This window comes from Armigeres subalbatus, chromosome 3, assembly GCF_024139115.2.
Source record: "Armigeres subalbatus isolate Guangzhou_Male chromosome 3, GZ_Asu_2, whole genome shotgun sequence".
Taxonomy (NCBI): domain Eukaryota; kingdom Metazoa; phylum Arthropoda; class Insecta; order Diptera; family Culicidae; genus Armigeres; species Armigeres subalbatus.
Genome location: NC_085141.1, coordinates 216614706 through 216634590, shown reverse-complemented (window position 1 = coordinate 216634590; position 19885 = coordinate 216614706). Strand labels below are relative to the sequence as shown.

Here is a 19885-nt window from a genome sequence, read left to right as displayed (position 1 = left end):
TAGACTAACATTTGGAAGCAAACAAACTTGGGAAGTCATTATTTTTTTATTATCTATATTACAAAATCCATCTATCTCATTGTATTGCAAGATCAGATTTTAGCTGGCAAAAAAATTATAAAAGAAAGGAAAGAAACTTATACTCAACAGCAAAAAAAAATCTGAAAAAAGTAACGAATTCAAATTAATTAAAATAGCTTTAACATTGAATATATATGATTTATATAGCCTATAGGCTTTCTCAAATGTTGGTCGTGATATACTTCAAAACAAAGGGTCCAGTGGAAAAAAGTTGTGTGCCTGATTTACCTGGGCATTTTTATTCATTTTATTTATAGACCAGTGCATGATGACGTAGGTTGACAGTTCACAGAGCTTTTTCTCCGGGACTTAGCCTCCGGCGCAGCTTCCGATAAAATTGTTTCGTCATTTTATTCGCATGTAGATGTCCATTGCGATTGATATCATGCTGAATGCAAAGAATAACACTAAAATATTCGGATCACAGCAATTTTAAACTAAAAATATGAATTTTAATTTTCCCTTCGTCGATTTTTCATCTAACACCTTGTAAACAAGCTCTGTGAACTGTCAAAATAAGTGAGGTTAAGTTAGAGTTTGCATTGGTCTATTCCGATGAAAGCAAAGACTTTTGGAAATAGACATGGGCGTTTCTAAAAAAATATCGATATTGCGCATAAATCCCAAAATTTTATTCCCACCTTTGGGTTTCCGCGCCGAGCACTCAGCGCCTGACTCGGCGACAAGGGGAAAGTTATAAAGTTGGTAACCCTGATTTTTGACAATTAATGTCGATTGTTTGTGTGAGTGCACCGATGTCAAAAAATAGAGCTTTTGGCTGAATTTTTTATTGTCAAATGCAAGTTTTGACAGTATTATTTATGTGTGAGTGAAAAACATGTACAAAAGGTCCATCGGAGAAGCAGTCGCTGAAGACAAATGTCATTGTTTTCAACAACGAAACGAAAAGTTTCAATGCAAAAGCAATACTGATTTTGTTTTCACTCGCCGGTATTCTGCACTGAAAACCAAAACTACCCAAAAGTGGGTTGTTTGCACTCAAAACCGTGGTTTGGGCCAATAACCCAAATTTGAGTAAAATGACTTTTCTGGCACTAGCTAGTTTGCCTTTAATCCCATGTAAACAATTTACCCAAAGCTGAGTTTAATTTATCCAAAGCGGACCTTAATCAACCCAAAATAGAGAATATTGGATTTACTTAAATTTGGGTTATTGGGCTGAGCAACCTCGGTGAGGTGTTTGCATCTTGCTCTAGTTTTGATAGCAATCATGGGAAAGAAAGGGAAAACTACCCAAATTTGGGTAAATTTTTTCTGCGATATTCTCATCAGTGCGTAAATTGAACTCAAAGTTTGGGTTGATTTATCTGTCCGTGTGGATTTAGTCGAAGGATGGATTCCAACGAATTTTTGCCTTGGGTTGTTTCTAATCACCGTTCAAATCTAGGGAGAATGCCCATACATTCGACTGATGCAGATGCTATTACAAACACACCACCACCGTCCCACCAGTAACCTGCAGGTTAAAAAATTATCCATATCGATTGTATTAGGGTAGCACTATTGCAAAAAAAAAATAATAGCGGCACATATATTATAGGGTAAAGTGCCCAATAGTGGACCCCCAACCAATAGTGGACCCTCCAGATATTTTTGCATTATTACAGCACAATGTAAATATTTTGCTATGAAATTCCATCGGGAGAACCTACTTTACAGTCCTATGATTTGATTACATGCATTGGAAATGCTATGGAAAGCAAAATTGGATGGATTTTTACAATTCTTTTGAAAATAAACACTAAAGTGTCCATTATAGGAATATTTTGGGGGTCCATAATAGGGAAGAAGAACGTCCTGAAACGAAACATGAAAATCAAATGAAGTGTCGACTATAGGGAAGCAATAATACTATAGGGCGAATTCAGTCAGACTTTAAAATGTTAATTTCAACGAATAACGTCGTGTATTTGCGAGTGTATTTGCGAGTGTATTTGCGAGTGTATTTGCGAGTGTATTTGAGTGTTTTATGTACGTATCGTGAAGAGGAGATGCAGAACTTGGTATTAGATATCAAGCAGAATTGATATGTTGAAATTTTCTACTCCGTATGACAGGAAGAGCTAAATTCCGCTACTAGGGGGTCCACTATTGGGCATTTTACCCTATATCAGAGGCGGCTCGTCCATATGTTCTACCTGTTCATGGAACAGGTAATCATTTTAAGTTCAGAAGTAGGAAACTTAATGTCCTTACAATTAATTTCTTTGCAATGATTTATTAGGGCAAATAATTACTCAGTGAAATTTTCAAACAAAGTTTCACGTAATATTTCAAATGATGGTTTAATATCTACACGAAACAAAATATTGCGTAGACAGATCAACTCAGACAAGATCAGCTAAATATGTGTTTCTCCGACGAATAACAGCACACCACATCACATAGAAAGCTTTTGCCAGTCGTACGATTCATAAAGAACCAATAGCAGCGCTGTCAGAAGTAAAATTTAAAGCCTGCGCCATGACGAAAGTTTTGAAATAATTTCCTCCTTGGTATGCTCGAGCTGATCACTCGTTCTCCGCGCGCGTAGAACCAGCGTGAGCGTTGCCAGCTTTCTTCGTTTCCTCATCCTCTTTCGCATGCGAAGCAGGCACGTTTAGATGAATGTTGTGCGTGCTATGTGCGCAGGAGTCCAACCCGTTCGACGCGCTGCGAGAACAATCAACGACGCGACGTATCTTCGGTTAGACTCGGTCGGAGTGTCGGGCTGTGCTTTGCCGAAAGGCGCACCGCGACCGCAAACGCTTTCGTTCATACTTCGATGATTAAGAACGGTTTGTTTTTTTTTGTCATTCAGCATCAAGAACAATATTAAATTAATGTTTGAGTTTTTAAAATGGACATCAAAATTTGATTATTATAAAATATTATAAAATTATTTAATGTTATTTTTTCCCAAATAATCAAAATCAATCAACATAGAAAAAAGGCATAGTCCTGGGCATAGTTTTCACTAAACTCAATCTGAGGTCGCATCAAATTATGATATGGTTAATGGTTAATTACATTTCATTCATAACAACAAAATATGTGAGAGTTTTTAAATGCTAGGGGCGATGGGTCCTGCGCACCCGAATGGTGGAAAGATCCGATTTGAAAGATCTCTATTCTGAGCAATATCCAGTTATCGTCAACTGTTACCAAATTAGATTTCAGACGACTTGGGAGAGTTTTATATTTTGAGTGCATATTAATTTAAAACATTTTTTAGAACAAAAGAGATTAATTTAGTACGGAGTTTAAGAAGCTGTTTATTGTTTTATAAATCCTTTCTGTTTAAATTGATTTTCTTCTAATGTATGGTTACGTTGTACAAGAAAAGGTTGTAATATTAGATCAAATCAAGCATAATTTTTCATAACGACGTATGTAACAATTATGAGGATTCGAGAAATCCTTTGCAGAAAGTTGGCAAAACTTTTTCTAAAAACTGTTTTAAAACTAAATCTTTTTTCAATACTTTTTTCCGCTGGCATGCATCATTACATGACACGTAATAAGCGTGCTTCACAGCAAAGCTCAGTTCATTCAAATTCACTGTGAAAAACGATAAAATTATACATACACCGGTATGCTACACGTACGTCGGTGTACATTGGTCGGTTTTCCATAGTTGCACGATTGACGCAACTGCAGTTTTGTTTTGTTTTGCTTTTTTGTTACATAGGTCGCTCTCAGTTCCCATATGTTAAAGCGACGTATGTAACAGTGAGACTTCAAAAATAGAAATTTTTACATACGTCGATTCGCAAAAAGATCGAATTAAAGAATTTTAAGATCTGAAATCAGTAAAATCGATGCGTATTATATAAAGCCGCGTGTGATTGTCACGTTGTATTAAAAACCCCGTTTTGTTTACTTTTGTTACATACGTCGTTATGAAAAATTTTGCTTGAAATACACAACTTTCATTCGAAACCTCAGCTTGATGTATATTTTTTTAGCAGGCCGGTAGAACAGGTGTACCAAAAGTTTACGAGACGCCCCTGTTATATATACACTACTAAAAATCCACACATATTTATTGGCAAAAATCCATAGATTTAACTTATGATGTATATCAGCGCACACATAACCATTCTACAAGCGAACTATCAATAAAATATATCTCGCTTAACTTTTCAAAAGGTCCTAAGTAATGTTACTTCATGAATTAATTTGAATAGCGCAATCAACAGAACAACATGAAAGTTTTTGATTGCAGTACTCAAATTAATTCATGAAAAAAATGTTACTTAGGTCCTTTTGAAAAGTTAACCGAGATATATCCAAATAAACTTTATGTGGTGGTCTCGAATCAGCAATTATTTAATTTATGTGTGGTTCTATATCGATTATATCGCCACTAGAGATGGGCGTTCAGATCCGGAACCGTTAAAATGATCCGGATCTCTAAAGTGAGTGAATGATTCGTGGATCATTTTTCAAAAGATCCGGTTCACCAGATCAGCAAATTGTTTGACCAATTGTAAGGAAATAATAAAATTAAAAATTCATTGTTTGTAATCCATATGCTTGTAAACAAGAAAGGGTGAAGTTGTTGTCAGTACGGTTCAAAAGTGTGAGCCTGAATGACGAACGTTTCACTATTTTGCATTCTTCTTGCGTTTTGTTCCGATCCGCATGAAAGATCCGGATCATTGTAATGAATGACCCAGATCTGACCCGTTCATCAAAGTGATCCGTTTTGCCCATCTCTAATCGGCACCAACATTTCAAAAGGGCGTAACTGCTTTTGTAAATAAAAGCTTCTCACGTCGCTGGTGGGTTAATTTGAGCCCACCCACGCAATCCAACACCACTGATGGAAGCATCGAATCCTCTTCTTTCATTTAATGGTGCTGGATTGCGTGGGTGAGCACAAATAAGCTCACCAGAGACGTGAGAAGCCTTTATTTACAAAAGCAGTTTTGCCCTTTTGAAATGTTGATGCCGATATTAGGGTGAAGAAGCTATTGCAAAAATTTATAACGGCGACACATATATCTTATATAGATGTTTTTGGCAGTGTAGCTATTTTTAGCAGTGTATCGCGTATCCACAGCAAACTCAATTTGTTTACATTTGTCAGTTTCGTTTATGAAACGTTGATGCCGATTTGTGCAGGAGGGTGAAAGTGAAATGCTTGTCATCCGCGGTACAATGGCACTCTACCCAACATTGTTTTTGGTACCCAGTTTCTGGGCAGTATACCCGAATTCAGCTGCTCATTTTGGCTGTTTGGTTCGTATGCAGTTGGTGCTATGTAATTATCGGCAATGAACTTTTCCTGGCGAAAACTTGCAATTAGTTGAGGTTTATCGAGCCTTTTGTGTTTGTATGGCTTTATTCTGTCGAAAAACAGCCCGTCGATACTTCGAAAGCTTTGTTATCATGAATTAAACGAGATTAAAACAAAAACATTGTGCGTCATATTGAATGAATGGTGGGTACACTAGGGTGGTTCAAAAAATCGATTTTGCTCCACAGTGCTCATCTGATTCTTTACCATGTTCTGAGTGTCTTCTGAAAATTTGAGCTCAATTGGATTAAAACTGATTTAGCACAAGCCGTTTCAAGTTTGCATGCAAATTAGTATGGGGAAATTTATTTTTTCATTATACTGTTAATGACGCTTCCCCATTATGCGCAGGTTAAAAGAAAACCTACACAGCTAAAAGCAATACTCAACAGCTTTCACCCAACGAAAACCGCATGTTGATTACTCGCCCCAATAATTAGTAATCGATTTTAAGACAGATTGCGAATCTTTAGTCATGATCGTTAAACTTCTTTGAGGGCATCACTGAAATGTGCAGTGGAACATAGTAGCCTGAATTTGTGTGTGCTATCTTTCGCGCCACGAGCAGCAATGTTGCCTGTTGAGGAGTTATACAATTAGCTCCAGAAAACTACGGTATAGGTTAAATTCGATTACTAATTATTGGGGCGATTAATCAACATGCGATTTTCGTTGGGTGAAAGCTGTTGAGTATTCCTTTTAGCTATGTAGGTTTTTTTAACCTGCGCTTAATGGGGGAGCGTCATTAACAGTATAATGAAAAAATAAATTTCCCCATACTAATTTGCATGCAAACTTGAAACGGCTTGTGCTAAATCAGTTTTAATCCAAATGAGCTCAAATTTTCAGAGGACACTCAGAACATGGTAAAGAACCAGAAGAGCACTGTGGAGCAAAATCGATTGTTTGAACCACCCTACTGCCGTCGGACGCATAAATGTCACATGTTACAAACGAGAAAATGAGAAAAACGCAATTTGAAGTTTCAAAATGCATTCATCCTATTATCGCAAAATTGCGCTTTTTTATTAACTTTAACGCAATAAACTATAAAAGAATATTCATATTCGTTGGGCTGGACTGAAACATTGCCAAAAACAACTATTTTTCCACGTTTTTTCTATCAAACCCCGAATGTGACACTTATGCCGCGAAATTCACTGGTCAGGCGAAAAATGTACGCATATTTGTCACACCGTGAACTGAGAGATAGTTGTTGTTAATTTGTTTCTACATTTCGCGAGCGACGATTGAATTTCTTTGGTGTGATTTTTTGCTGTCGGTAGAAGTGGAACCGGGAATGGAATATCCAGTACAGACAATCCAGTGGCGCGGAATCGGAAGAGGACTTCCTCGGGTTCAATTTAAATAAAGAAACAGGTGATCGTTTTCTGTTTGCGGAGCCGGCAAACTTTCAATTACCGGTCCAAGAGGTTGAACACCCGGTTTTTAGCAGCAGTGGCGTAGTTTCCTTGCCAGGGACAAGGACATGCACTACATCTTCAACGTTCAAAGGAATCACGATTGTCTTATCGAGATGATTTTGACAAAGTGCTACCAGGTGAAGCAGTTTTTTTTCTGTGGATTTGTGGATTTGAAAAAGTTCTCAATTATTTGTAAGTTATGAACTTATTTTCTAGGTCATACGGCTTCCACGGCTGGATTGCTTCAAGAGCATTATTTTCTCAAAAAGGCTGCTGGTCTTTAATGAAAGCTTTGAGCCTGTTTGTCCCTACATACGAGCATTCCCATTGTCTGCGTGCATTTGGTCCGAGTAAGTCGCACAGCCAACGAAATCCTTAGCTGTTTCTTCAAAGTTAATATGAAGTATGCTGTCCTGAAGACAATTATCTTTGGGTCGGATAATTGTTGTTCGCAAAATAAGAACTGGAATTTATTCCAGCACATTACCCTACTCATAAACAGTAATGAAATTCAGGTCGAGCGCATATTGTTGGAGAACATTGAATCGAGACATACGTTAAAGGCCGCTGACTTTTTCCATGCGGCGTTTGATTCCAAAATGCGCCATGAACGTGTCGTCAGTTATGAAATTTTAAGTCTGTGGTTGGCAATGCAAAGAACAATGTTGACGTACTTGATATGCAAGCAACTGACTTCTTCAATGCTCACCGTTTTGGAGTATGCGATAAACCACTGCAAGCCACGCCTGTACGTGGATTCCATGCGAAAAGTGGTGTTTGGAAAAAAGTCGTTATGAACTTGGAGACGCAAACAATATCAACAGTAAAGACCTTAAATACTGCTAGTTGTTTTCCAAGAAGGAATTAATGTTGGTTGTAAAGGATTCATCCTCTTTTGATTTGATACAAATATACGTTGGCAAAATGCTCCTCAAGGAATTGAAGAAGAAAAGAAAACTTCTTTAATGAAAGTGGTTCAACCTGTTGTTACCGAAGAGGAAAAATCGTTTTTCATTGATCGTCCTTTTTATCACATTTTTATGGTCCTTGAATATTTTAATTATGTCACAGTTTCATTCTTTTCTTCACGTTATATTTGGAGAAGTTCTGGACAATGTAATACTTCTCCTTTTCTTTCATGAACAAACGTCCATATAAATTCTGAAAGTAGGGAAAGACCTTGCATACTTACCAGCCACCCTTCTTAACTATTTACGTGGATTGTAGATGACCCTAAAAGCATGGTATATTTTATGGACGGACCTCAGGACACATCACGCAGTGCTATGTGTCTTTTTATGTGATTATTATATCTCTTTTTTTTGTGTTACAAATATGCGTCCATTTATCCCGGTGTGACAAGTATGCGTCCATTTGTTCGAATGTGACAAATTGACGTCAGATTTTTTTCGAGTTTTCTAGAATAAAACCTATGTTTTGACAAAATATTTCAAAAATACGTATCAGATTTTAACGTTAGACATCAAAACCTCAAAAATGTTAAAATGTAACATGTGACATTTATGCGTCCAACGGCAGCCTAGTACACATACTAAAAATCCACACATATTTATTGGCAAAAATCCATAGATTTAACTTATGATGTATATCAGCGCACACATAACCATCACGCGAACTACTAATAAAATATATATTATGCATCTCGAGAAAATATAGAATACTGCGGCGTCCTGCTGGCTGCTTCTCAGGTAATCGCAACAGTCACTAAACACGACAGAGTCAATAAAAATCTTACCCAACGTATGCACTTGTCATGATAAACACTCTCCATGTACTCAGTGACTCCGGTTGCCTCTCACTAATACAATCGAGTACTGCTGTCATTTGGCGAAAAGCACGTGGTTTTGTTTTGAGAGGGAAAATTTTCCTATCTTTTAACCCGGCGGCTATCTTGACGTCTACCTTCGCAGTCGAGCCTGCGAGAGTAAGACCGCCGCGAAAGTCTAGAAAAAGATAAGCGCGACAATATATATTCAAATAAACTTTATGTGTGGTCTCGAATTAGCAATTATTTAATTTATGTGTGGTTCTATATCGATTATATTAGGGTGGATCTATTGCAAAATTTTATAACGGCGACACATATATCTTATATAGATATTTTTGGCAGTGTATTCTTAGGCTGTGAACCATTCAACCGATTCGTTTAACTTTTAGTTAAAATTTGACAGTTCGATGGTTATTTCGCCGTGGTTAAAAATAACCCTGCTCCGGAGCATGGTTAGATTTGACAGTTCAATAGTTAAACTTTGTTCGCGAGAAAATTGGCGCCAAATCCATTTCGTTCCGAATAATTATCAATCTGTCAAAACTCAAATGGGTCGGCTTCGGAGTAAAATTTTAACCACGATGGGAAAATAACCATCGAAATGTCAAATTTTAACTAAAAGTTAAACGAATCGGTGGAATGGTTCACAGCCTTAAAATAGTAATGTGAAAAATCATTTCGCGGTTATGATTACTTCACCAAGGATTTGTGAAAACGATGGTATACATTTTTAACCGGGAAGTCTTTGAACCCATATTTTTTTCACTGGGGATATTTTCTGAAAAAAGCCCCAACAATGTTTCGACGCCTCTACGCAACACACGCACACACTTGAAACTTGAATCCAAACGAGGCTGCCAGCCAGCAGTCAGCGCAAGTTTTTATCAATCCAATCGTGAGTTCGGCAAGTGATGGTTTGCATCATTTCGTGGAGCGATTTTTCCGACGAGTTTTTTGCGTAATTTCGCGTGTGTTCCCTCCGGATCGGTGGTATTGCGCTTGATTGGTTGCCGAAGATTATCGTGCAGGTGAAAAAATATTCCCATGGTCGCATCTGTGGGGTGAAAATTGAAAGTCTAGAAGTGGCGTGAAGCGAAAAAAATGAAATAACCTCACTTTTCTTCCTCTTTGTGTCGCATTTTTCTCGCGCGGGATTCGAGTTGCTTTTCCGCAGCGCAGCAGGCGTGAGGGATTTTGGTGGGTGTGCAAGTGTTTGTGTGAAAATTTGCCAGCGATTGGTAGTAGTTGTAGGTGTTGGTGCATAAGTTTGTGTTGGTGTAGCATTCCGAAGGACAAAATGCAGTGCTGCCAAAAATACATAATAAACAACAGTCCAATTCCCGTGGAAAACTACTCAAAATTTGAGTAATTTTCCTCTTTTATAAAATGTGAGTAATTTTTTGTGGGAAAAATAGAGACGGCAAAACAATTTATTTGACTTATTACTGAGTAAAATCAAAATGAAGAGCCACGCACTATAGAAGAAACTGGGGTAATATGCACCCTCAGGGCAAGACGACCTTCTGGGATATTTGCGGCAGTTTTTCCAGAGTTTTTACTATACAGCGCACGTAGTTCGGATCTCGAAACTATCAGAATCCAGAAGCAAACATATACTTGAAAATTAGTTAGAAACACCGCTGGAAATGCCAAAAGGTCGTTTGGCCCCGATAATGATTATCTCGCGTAACATATCATTACGGCTTATAAACCAAAACCACTATTTTTGATTTTCTAGCATAAACGATTGCTTTGTAAATGATTCTTTAATGCTAGGTAAAACTCTGTTCTAGATATCTCTTAGAAACACATTTATTGCTATTTTGAGTAAACGTCTCAGTCATAAACCATTTGCATCTATATATAGTGGTTTTTAAGCCCTTTGTTTGGCGCACCTTAATGCGACATTTTATCTACGGATCAATCCACTTTGCAATTACGGTGCATTTCTTCGCATCAACATGTCCACGCAAACCATTACCACAGACATGTAGGGGAAGCCTTCGGCTACTTGTTGGTGGTGTTGGTTTGCGGGGGAGTGTTATCAGATTGGGCAAATCGACGTTTGAAACTTTGTTTATACGTCCTTGTAACAAATTTATTTTATACAAACATATAGGTACGCAAGCAACATGAAACAAATAACAAATTAAAATAATGCACGTTCTCTCCTGGTGCCCTAAGAGAGACGGCTAGGTGGTGCCCACTACGGGAAATGACGAGGTTTCATATGAGATTTTGGTCCATCAGCCAAATCCCGCAAATATATTTTTAATGCGTATTGCGCATTTTGTGTTTTGTTAGTTTGCTGTATTCATAGCTGAGCCTTTGTATAGGATTCTTATCCTATTTGGGCGCCCCGAATCAATTAATGTAATTTGGCATCAACGATTTGATGTCTGTGTCTGGAACAAACTTGGGACAAATCACAACTAAACATTTTTTTTTGCCTACTTTCAGGTTTTTTTCTTTTGAGTCCAGACACAAATTCAACAGATAAAACATACACAATATAGCACAAACGATACAGACTCGATCGAATATTTACAACTATTCGAACAAAATAAAACCAAACGTAACATCCTTTTGAATAAGTACCCGAGATATGTCATAATCTCAATACCCCTAAAAATCCAATTGTTCAGGATTTCCACGGAAAGTCCTTCGGCATTTGTAATAAGTATCCTTCGAAATTTTCAACGAATTTGGTTGGTAATTGGTGCTTAATTAAAAACGATAGCCTGCTAGTACAAGACTTTTGATCAGGTGTTCGGAATTTGTTCTAAATATTCTTTGGAATATCCATGGGTAACTCACTGGAATTTTCCCAAGGAATTCTCCGAAATTTTCACGAGAAATTCTTCGGAGTTCCAACAGATTTTTTTCGGAGTTACCGCAAATCCAACAAGAAATTCTTTGGATTTCAATAGGGAATTGTTCATAAGTTCCAAAGAAAATTCTTCGGAAGCTTGACATGAAATTCTTTGGAATTTTTGCGTTTCTTTTTATTTCACAGAATACCATTTGGCCAAATAACATTTTTTAAATTTTTATTCATGGGTCCTGTACACCCTAGTGGTGCAAAGGACCAACTTGAAATTATGTCCAGCTATCTTGTTGCCAGGTTAGATTTCGATCGACTGGGGGTCTGCCTCTGCTGCGATGTCTCGCTTGGTTCCAGTCTAACGCTTGTCTACAGATTTCGCCCCCCCTACGTAAGGTGTGGCCAACCCAGCCCTACTTCCGAACCTGAATTTCAGGTGCTATCGGCCTCTGGTGACAACGACGATGGAGTTGTAAGGCACGAATTGTGTATTTACCGCAGGTATCTCGTGCGAGGCCGAGTGTCCGAACCGGTGTAGATACTGTCTGAAGCAACCATGGCCTGTAAGGAGCGGCAACTGGTTGCGGTCCTGTCTCGAGCTTGTGACGCGACCATGCCGAGGAAGGTGCGACCACGGAACTGCAGGCCACAGGTATACTGGTGGAGCGATGAAATTGCAGCCCTTCGAGCAGCCTGTCTCCGGGCTAGAAGAAAAACGCAAAGGACACGCTTGGCGGAAGTGAGGGAGGAACGCATCGAGCAATTCAAAGCAGCGAGACTGGCTCTAAACAAGGCCACCAAAGAAAGCAAGAAAGCCTGCTTCGACAGACTGTGCCAGAGCGCCAACTCGAACCCATGGGGAGACGCCTATCGGGTGGTGATGGCCAAAACAAGAGGAGCACTGGCTCCTCCCGAGCGATGTCCAACGAGGCTGAAGACTATAATCGAGGCACTATTCCCGCACCACGGCCCAACCCACTGGCCGCCAGCAGCGAGGGTAGCAAATGATGAAGCGGTGGAGAGGGTGACGGTAGAAGAGATATTGACGGTGGCAAAGTCCCTCGACCCGAGTAAAGCACCTGGTCCGGACGGGATCCCGAATATGGCATTGAAGGCAGCCATAACGACTAACCCGAACATGTTTAGGCTGGCCATGCAGAAGTGTCTGGACGAGAGGACATTCCCGGATATATGGAAGAGACAGCGTTTGGTCCTGTTACCGAAACCTGGCAAGCCACCAGGAGACCCCTCAGCGTACAGACCAATCTGTCTTATAGACACGGTAGGGAAGCTACTGGAGAAGTTGATCCTGAACAGACTGTCGCCGTACGTCGAGGAGGTAGGAGGATTATCGAGCGAGCAATTAGGGTCTCGCCGACATTTCTCACCAACACGAACGCAGGTTCGTGGTTGCAAACAATCCCATTTGATTTTGCCGTGACAACTGCTCTTGGTTGCAAACAAACCGAGTAAAAGTGTGAGTAAAACGTGCGTGTACGTACACGATCGCTGAAAGCCTAATTCGGCTTTCGGAGAGGAAGGTCTACTCTGGGTGCCATTAAATCGGTGGTTGACACTGCAAAGGTCGCCATCGAATGCAAGCGGCGTGGTATACGTTACTGCGCAGTAATAACACTCGACGTGCGGTATGCATTCAACAGTGCGTGCTGGATGGAGATCGCGAACTCGTTGCTTCGGCTGGGAGTACCGGTAGGGCTGTATAAGATTCTGGGAAGCTACTTTCAGAATCGATTATTGATCTACGAGACAGACGAAGGCTTGGCTACCGCCCCCATCACGGCAGGTGTCCCACAGGGATCAATTTTGGGTCCATTGCTGTGGAACGTGATGTACGATGGCGTGCTGCGGTTGAAGCTCCCGCCAGGAGTCAAGTTAGTGGGATTCGCCGATGACGTAACCATGACCGTGTACGGAGAATCCGTCGAAGAGGTCGAATTGACTGCAGCCTATTCGATCAGCCTAGTGGAGGAATGGTTGCGCAGCAAGAAGCTACAGTTGGCGCATCATAAAACGGAGATGATAGTCGTTAACAATCGGAAATCGGTTCAGGAGGCGACAATTAGAGTCGGCGGCTGCGACATCACCTCCAAGAGATCTCTGAAACAATTGGGGTGATGCTCGACGATAAGTTGAGCTTTAAAGTCATGTCGACTACGCCTGCCAGCGCGCGTCGACGGCGATAGCGGCACTATCGAGGATGATGGCGAACAACTCTAGGGTGTGCTCCAGCAAGCGCAAGCTGCTGGCAAGCGTGGCGGTTTCAATACTACGATACGGAGGACCAGCTTGGGTGTCAGCGTTGAGCGTAAACTGCAACGTGCGAAAGCTGGAGAGTACTCATAGGCTAATGTGCCTGATCGTTATCAGCGCATACCGCCCCGTATCTCGCGAAGCGTCATGTGTACTCGCTGGCATAATGCCCATCAAACTGGTGGTAGAGGACGACGAGGAGTGCTACGCCCTCAGGGGCACCGATAACGCTCGAAGGAATATAAAGGCAGCAACGGTAGCCAAATGGCAGAGAGAGTGGGACAACTCGCCTAAGGGAAGGTGGACCCATCGCTTAGTCCCAAGTGTGTCGGCATGGATTAGTAGACCTCATGGGGAGCTAAACTTTGGCTTGACCCAGTTCTTAACAGGCCATGGATGCTTCAAGTGGTACCTACACAGGTTTGGTCACGCGGCTTCTCCCACCTGTCCGCAATGCCCAGACGTGACAGAAACGGCTGAACACATCCTGTTCACATGTCCTCGGTTCGAAACGGAGAGGAGTGCGATGTTGGGGGCATGCGGAACGGACACCAACGCCGATAACATCGTCATAAAAATGTGCCAGAACCCAGAACAGTGGAGAGCGGTTGCAAGAGCGACGTCCAGGATAGCCGACATCCTGCAACGAAGTTGGCGCATAGAGCAGCAGCAGGCAGCCGTTACGGATAGCGGACCATGAGTCGTGGAAGTCGTGAATATATATGTCGATAATGGATGGGAACGACAGCGTCGCAACTGTATTCAGCTTGCGGCGAGCGCGTAGCCGCAGAACGTGGCGAAACGGCCGGGTTCGGAGGAGCTCCCGCTTTCGGGGAACTTCTCGTCGGAGTAGGTTAGATCCGCCGTCGGGGACTATCCGAGTCGTTCGCGATCGCGACCGAGGCGGGAGCTAAATGGCTCAATGAATAAGGTGAGAGCTGAATGGCTCAAGGCAAATGAAACTCGGTTATCGGAGTAGGCTAGGTCCACCGCCGGGGATCAGCTGAGTAGACCGTGGCGTGCGAATGTACCGGCTTCGGGTCGTCGGGGCACCATTGAACTGGAAGTTATCTCCACCCGGAATCTTTGGATTGACCTCGGCACTCGCCCGGTCACCCGTTGAGACGGGTCGTAGGTGACGGGGGAGCGACCGGCGACGGGGACCCGGTTGTCGGAGTAGGATTGATCCACCGCCGGGGACTATCCGAGTAGTCCGCGACCAAGGTGAGAGCTGAATGGCTCATCGGTTAAGCAAGAAGCTGAAAGGCGCAGTTCATGGGAAATCGGTTAATCGGAGTAGGCTAGGTCCACCGCCGGGGACCAGTTGAGTAGATCGTGCCGCGTGAATGCACCTGCTTCGGGTCGTCGGGGCACCACTGAACCGGAAGCTATCTCCACCCGGAATCTTTGGCCTGACCTCGGCACTCGTCCGGTCACCCGTTGAAGTGAGAATGTGCGTAGGACTTGAGCGGATCTATGAACATGCATACCAGGTGAATGTGTAGTGTTGGTAATGTAACAGCCATCACGAATGCGGGTCGTCGGTATCGGGGGAGCTTCCGCCGCCGGGGGACTCCCCGTCGGAGTAGGGTAGATCCGCCGCCGGGGGACTATCTGAGTAGCTTGCGAGCACGTTGAGAGCTAAATGGCTCTAAAAATAAAAAGGAAAGTAGATGCGTTGCTGAATGGCACAAGGAAAAAAAGTAAAGGGCTTAAGGGCCCACGCTTTTGTGTGCTTGCTGGCACCAATAAGGGAGCCAAAGGGCTCAGACGTATGACAAAACATCGAAGAGAGGCACTGTGAAAGGTGTTGTTTTGGGAGGAGTACTTTTAGTACTGCTTTCCCCACAGAAGTAATACTGAAAGGTAGTCCTGGGGAATTGTGCATTAGAAGAGAGGGTAACTCAAGTAACCTTCTGTTGCTTGGGTGGGTTTAGTGGGTCCGGCGGTCTGGCCTTCTGCCAACCGCGCCAACCCCACTCCCTGAGTGATAATTTCAGGTGTCTGTATGCAGATTTGCCTTCATCCTCTATAAAAAAAAAAAAAAAAAAAAAAAAATGGCCTGTAAGGACCTGGGTCAGGTGGAAAGTGAATTCCCCATGGCGCCTCTTGACCCACGTACCTATCTCCGGTATCAACCTATGTGTTCATCTACCCTTAGTGGAACTGTCCCACTCACGCTGCCATTTGACCATTGAGGCCAACCTAACAGTCCTGCGGATGCCTCTCGTGCCGCGCATTTCGAAGCACTCTATGTCTTCACCGATAACGATGTCAATAGGCATCATACCGGTGATGACGCAAAGTGCATCGTGCGACACGGTACGGTACGCGCTCGCAACTCTTAGGCACATGAGCCTATACGTATTTTCTAACTTCGTTCTGTAGCAGTTAGCTGCCCCCCCATACCTTAGTATGGACAGAGCGACACTAGCCAGAAACTTGCGCTTGCTGACATAAACCGCAGAGCTATTGGACATCATCCGGGACAATGCCACTATAGCTGTGGAGGCACGCTTGCAGGCGTAATTGACGTGGCTACCAAAGGTGAGCTTATCGTCGATCATTACCCCCAAGAGTTTGATGGAGCGTTCAGAGGTGACCGCGCAGTTGCTTGCCCTTATCACCGCTTGTTCCTCCGACTTTCGGTTGTTAACCACAACCACCTCAGTCTTGTGGTGAGCCAGTTCTAACTTCCTGGAACTCATCCACTCCTCCACAATTGCGATCGAGTGGGCTGCAGTCAACTCCACCTCTTCGATCGATTCGCCGTAGACCTCCAGCGTGATATCGTCAGCGAAGCCGACGATTACCACGCCCACCGAGAACTTCAACCTCAAGACACCGTCGTACATGACGTTCCATAACACCGGAACCAGTATGAAACCTTGCGGAAACCCTGAGGTTATGTCAATGCACTTCCGCCCCGCCTCCGTGTCGTATATCAGTACTCGATTCTGGAAGTAGCTTTCGAGAATCTTGTACTCGGGGTTTCCAAGACGCAGGAGCGCATCTGTAATAGCTGCCCAACTGGCACTATTGAATTCATTCCTCACGTCGTGAGTCACTACTGCACAATAGCGAACTCCCCTCCTCTTACGCTGGATTTATATACGCTTACGCTCTCCGCGGATTTGGTAACCGACAAGATAGCGTCTTCGGTCGACTTACCCTTTCGGAAGCCAAACTGGTTACTCGATAGACCATCCGCACGCCGCACCCTCCGTGCGTATCAACAACCTGTTGAGGATAATCTTCTCGAGCACCTTCCCCGCCGTATCAAGCAGGCATATTGGTCTATATGTCGACGGATCCCCCGGTGGTTTTTCCGCCTTTGGCAATAGGACCAAGCTCTGCCTTTTCCATGCTTCAGGGAAAACTCCCTCGTCCAGGCATCTCTGCATGACAGATCTGAACATCTCGGGAGCCTCAGCAATGGCCGCTTTGATGGCCACTGGCCAGGTTCGGAATACCATCCGGTCCTGGCGCCTCACCTACACTAAGGGACAGTGCAATCCCCGCAAGTTCCACCACGGTTACTCTTCCCTCGTCGGCCACCCTGGCAGCTCTGCTAAGTAAGGCCATGGACTTGGGTCATGACGTGGGAAGAGCTCCGCAATAATCCTCTTTAGCATCTCTGGAGACCGCTCTGTGGGGGTCATCGCCCCACGTGTCTTGGCCATTACGACCCTATAGGCGTCACCCCATGGATTCGCGTTGGCGTTTTGACACAGGCCCTCGAAGCAGGCTTTTTTTGCTTGATCTAATCTCAGTCTTCAGAGCGGCTCTAGCAGTCACGAACGCCACCCGTCGTTCAACACGCTCCTCTTCTGTGCGTGCTCGCTGCATCCGCCTCCGTGTCCGTAGGCAGGCGCGGCGCAGGTTCGCAATTGCTAGAGTCCACCAGTAAGCCGGTGGCCTCCCATTCCTAGGGTGGACTTTCCTAGGCATGGTGGCATCGCATGCATTACCAGCTGCTCGCGGCGGAGCGCTTCCATAAACACCTCGTCGTCGAAGTACGATGTCTTCCACATACGAGGGCTAGGCCTCGCCTCTTCTTCCATCCGCTAAAGTTTCAAAAATGCTAAATTCGCTTGAATTTTAATCGATATACGATTTCCTAAATTTGTGAGTGTACAAATAACATTGGTGCTGTCCAATAAGCAGATTGAAGTAGTTCGAAGTTATTCCCATCCCGTTGCCCATTAAGGTATTTTATGAGATGTTTAACGATTGCCGGATTATTTACTTTTACTTCGATAATTAAACTGGAATTAAACTTAAAAGTGACATTTCAATAATTCTCGGGTACTTATTCAAAAGGACGTATGTGATTTTGTAAACAAAGATTCAAACGTCGATTTGTCCAATCTGATGGCACTACCGCGCAAACCAACACCACCAACAGGTAGCCGAAGGCTTCCCCTACCTGTCTGTAGTGATGGTTTGCGTGGGAGGGCCATCAGATTGAACAAATCGACGTTTGAATCTTTGTTTACAAAATCACATACGTCCTTTTGAATAAGTACCCGAGAATTATCGAATAACCCTGCTCGCAGAGCAAGATTACTTTTGACAGATATCGAATCATTTTCCATCGATGTCCTATTGGAATTGCTGGGTAGCACCAGCCATTCTTATAACGGGGTGATTTTTTAATTTTCGAACTGTCACTTTTAAGTTTAATTCTCCAAATGAGACAGATTTGTTTTGATATGTTTCTGCGGGTGCCCACTTTCGGCTTTGGCCCGATTCGTGAATCAAAATCGAATTAAACTTAAAAGTGACAGTTCAAAAATTTCCAAATAACCCTGCTCGCAGAGCAAGATTACTTTGGACAGATATTGCATCATTTTTGATGTTGATGTTTTGCTGGTCTTGCTGGGTACCACCAGCCATTCTTATGAGCGGGGGATTTCATAATTTCCGAACTGTCACTTTTAAGTTTAATTCGATTTTAATTCACGAATCAGACCAAAGCCTTAAGAGCTAAGCAGAATGGATACGTTTGCGTGCGTTTTGACAGTTTTGCTATGGGAAAACTGTCAAAACGCACGCAAACGTATCCATTCTGCTCCGCTCTTTATAGGCCAAACACAATGGATACGAGTGGGTACGTTTTGACAGTTTTCCCATGGAGAAACTGTCAAAACGCACGCAAACGTATCAATTGTGTTTGGCCCATTAGGGTCTGTCTCATTTGGAGAATTAAACTTAAAAGTGACAGTTCGAAAATTAGCATATAACCCGGTTATAAGAATGGCTGGTGCTACCCAGCAATTCCAATAAGACATCGATGCAAAATGATTCTATATCTGTCAAAAGTAATCTTGCTCTGCCAGCAGGGTTATTCGATAATTATTGAAATGTCACTTTTAAGTTTAATTTCAGTTTAATTCTCCAAATGAGACAGACCCATCCATTTAATGTGTGCGTGCCTTTCGTGTTTGGCGAAAAAACTTTCACTACTGCATTCGAGCTCCCATAAGAAGCCGTGCAAATATGTACGTCACCATTTGCTGTTTACATTTTCTATCTTCCACTAATACAGTTACATTTGGTCTTCTTCCTCACCTTCTATCTATTCTCATTGAGACAGACCCTAATAATGCTAATAATAAAGTAGATAAACACGAGAAAAACAGCTGTTCCGATCTGTCTCATAAAATGCCTTTTTGTTGATAAAAAAGAACAAGCGGGTCGGGAGAAACTTCGAGCTACTTCAAGCTGCTTATTGGACAGCATTATTAAATTTTATCGTTTGCAAATTAGGGGCCGTACACATATTACGTAAGCACTTATGGGGGGAGGGGGGGGGTCGGTCAATATCTTACGCTCCATATAAATAAAAATTCATTTGTATGAAAAAAATCTTACATGGGGGGAGGGGGGTTCGAAAAACCCAGAAAAATTGCTTACGTAATAAGTGTACGACCCCTTAGGTTATTTTGAGCTGGTAGGCAAAATATGTTCTAAGGCTGTGAACCATTCCACCGATTCGTTTAACTTTTAGTTAAAATTTGACACTTTGATGGTTATTTCCCCATCGTGGTTAAAAGTTTACTCGGAAGCCGACCCATTTGAGTTTTGACAGATTGATAGTTATTCGGAACGAAATGGATTTGGCGCCAATTTTCTCGCGAACAAAGTTTAACTATCAAACTGTCAAATCTAACCATGCTCCGGAGCAG

At 42.6% G+C, this 19885-nt stretch overlaps 1 protein-coding gene across 12 annotated transcripts in view; it reads left to right on the top strand.

The window, feature by feature from the left end:
- The first annotated feature begins 9464 nt into the window (after positions 1-9464).
- The window catches only part of LOC134219695 (uncharacterized), a 36789-nt gene continuing 26368 nt past the window's right edge, over positions 9465-19885 (top strand). For 7 of the 12 annotated variants that reach the window (XM_062698525.1, XM_062698524.1, XM_062698521.1 and 4 more), the window contains exon 1: positions 9465-9627. The gene's annotated coding sequence lies outside the window, so the exon portion shown is untranslated. Of the gene's footprint in view, positions 9797-19885 lie in introns of all 12 variants that reach the window. The other 5 variants (XM_062698523.1, XM_062698519.1, XM_062698518.1 and 2 more) reach the window with 2 other exon arrangements.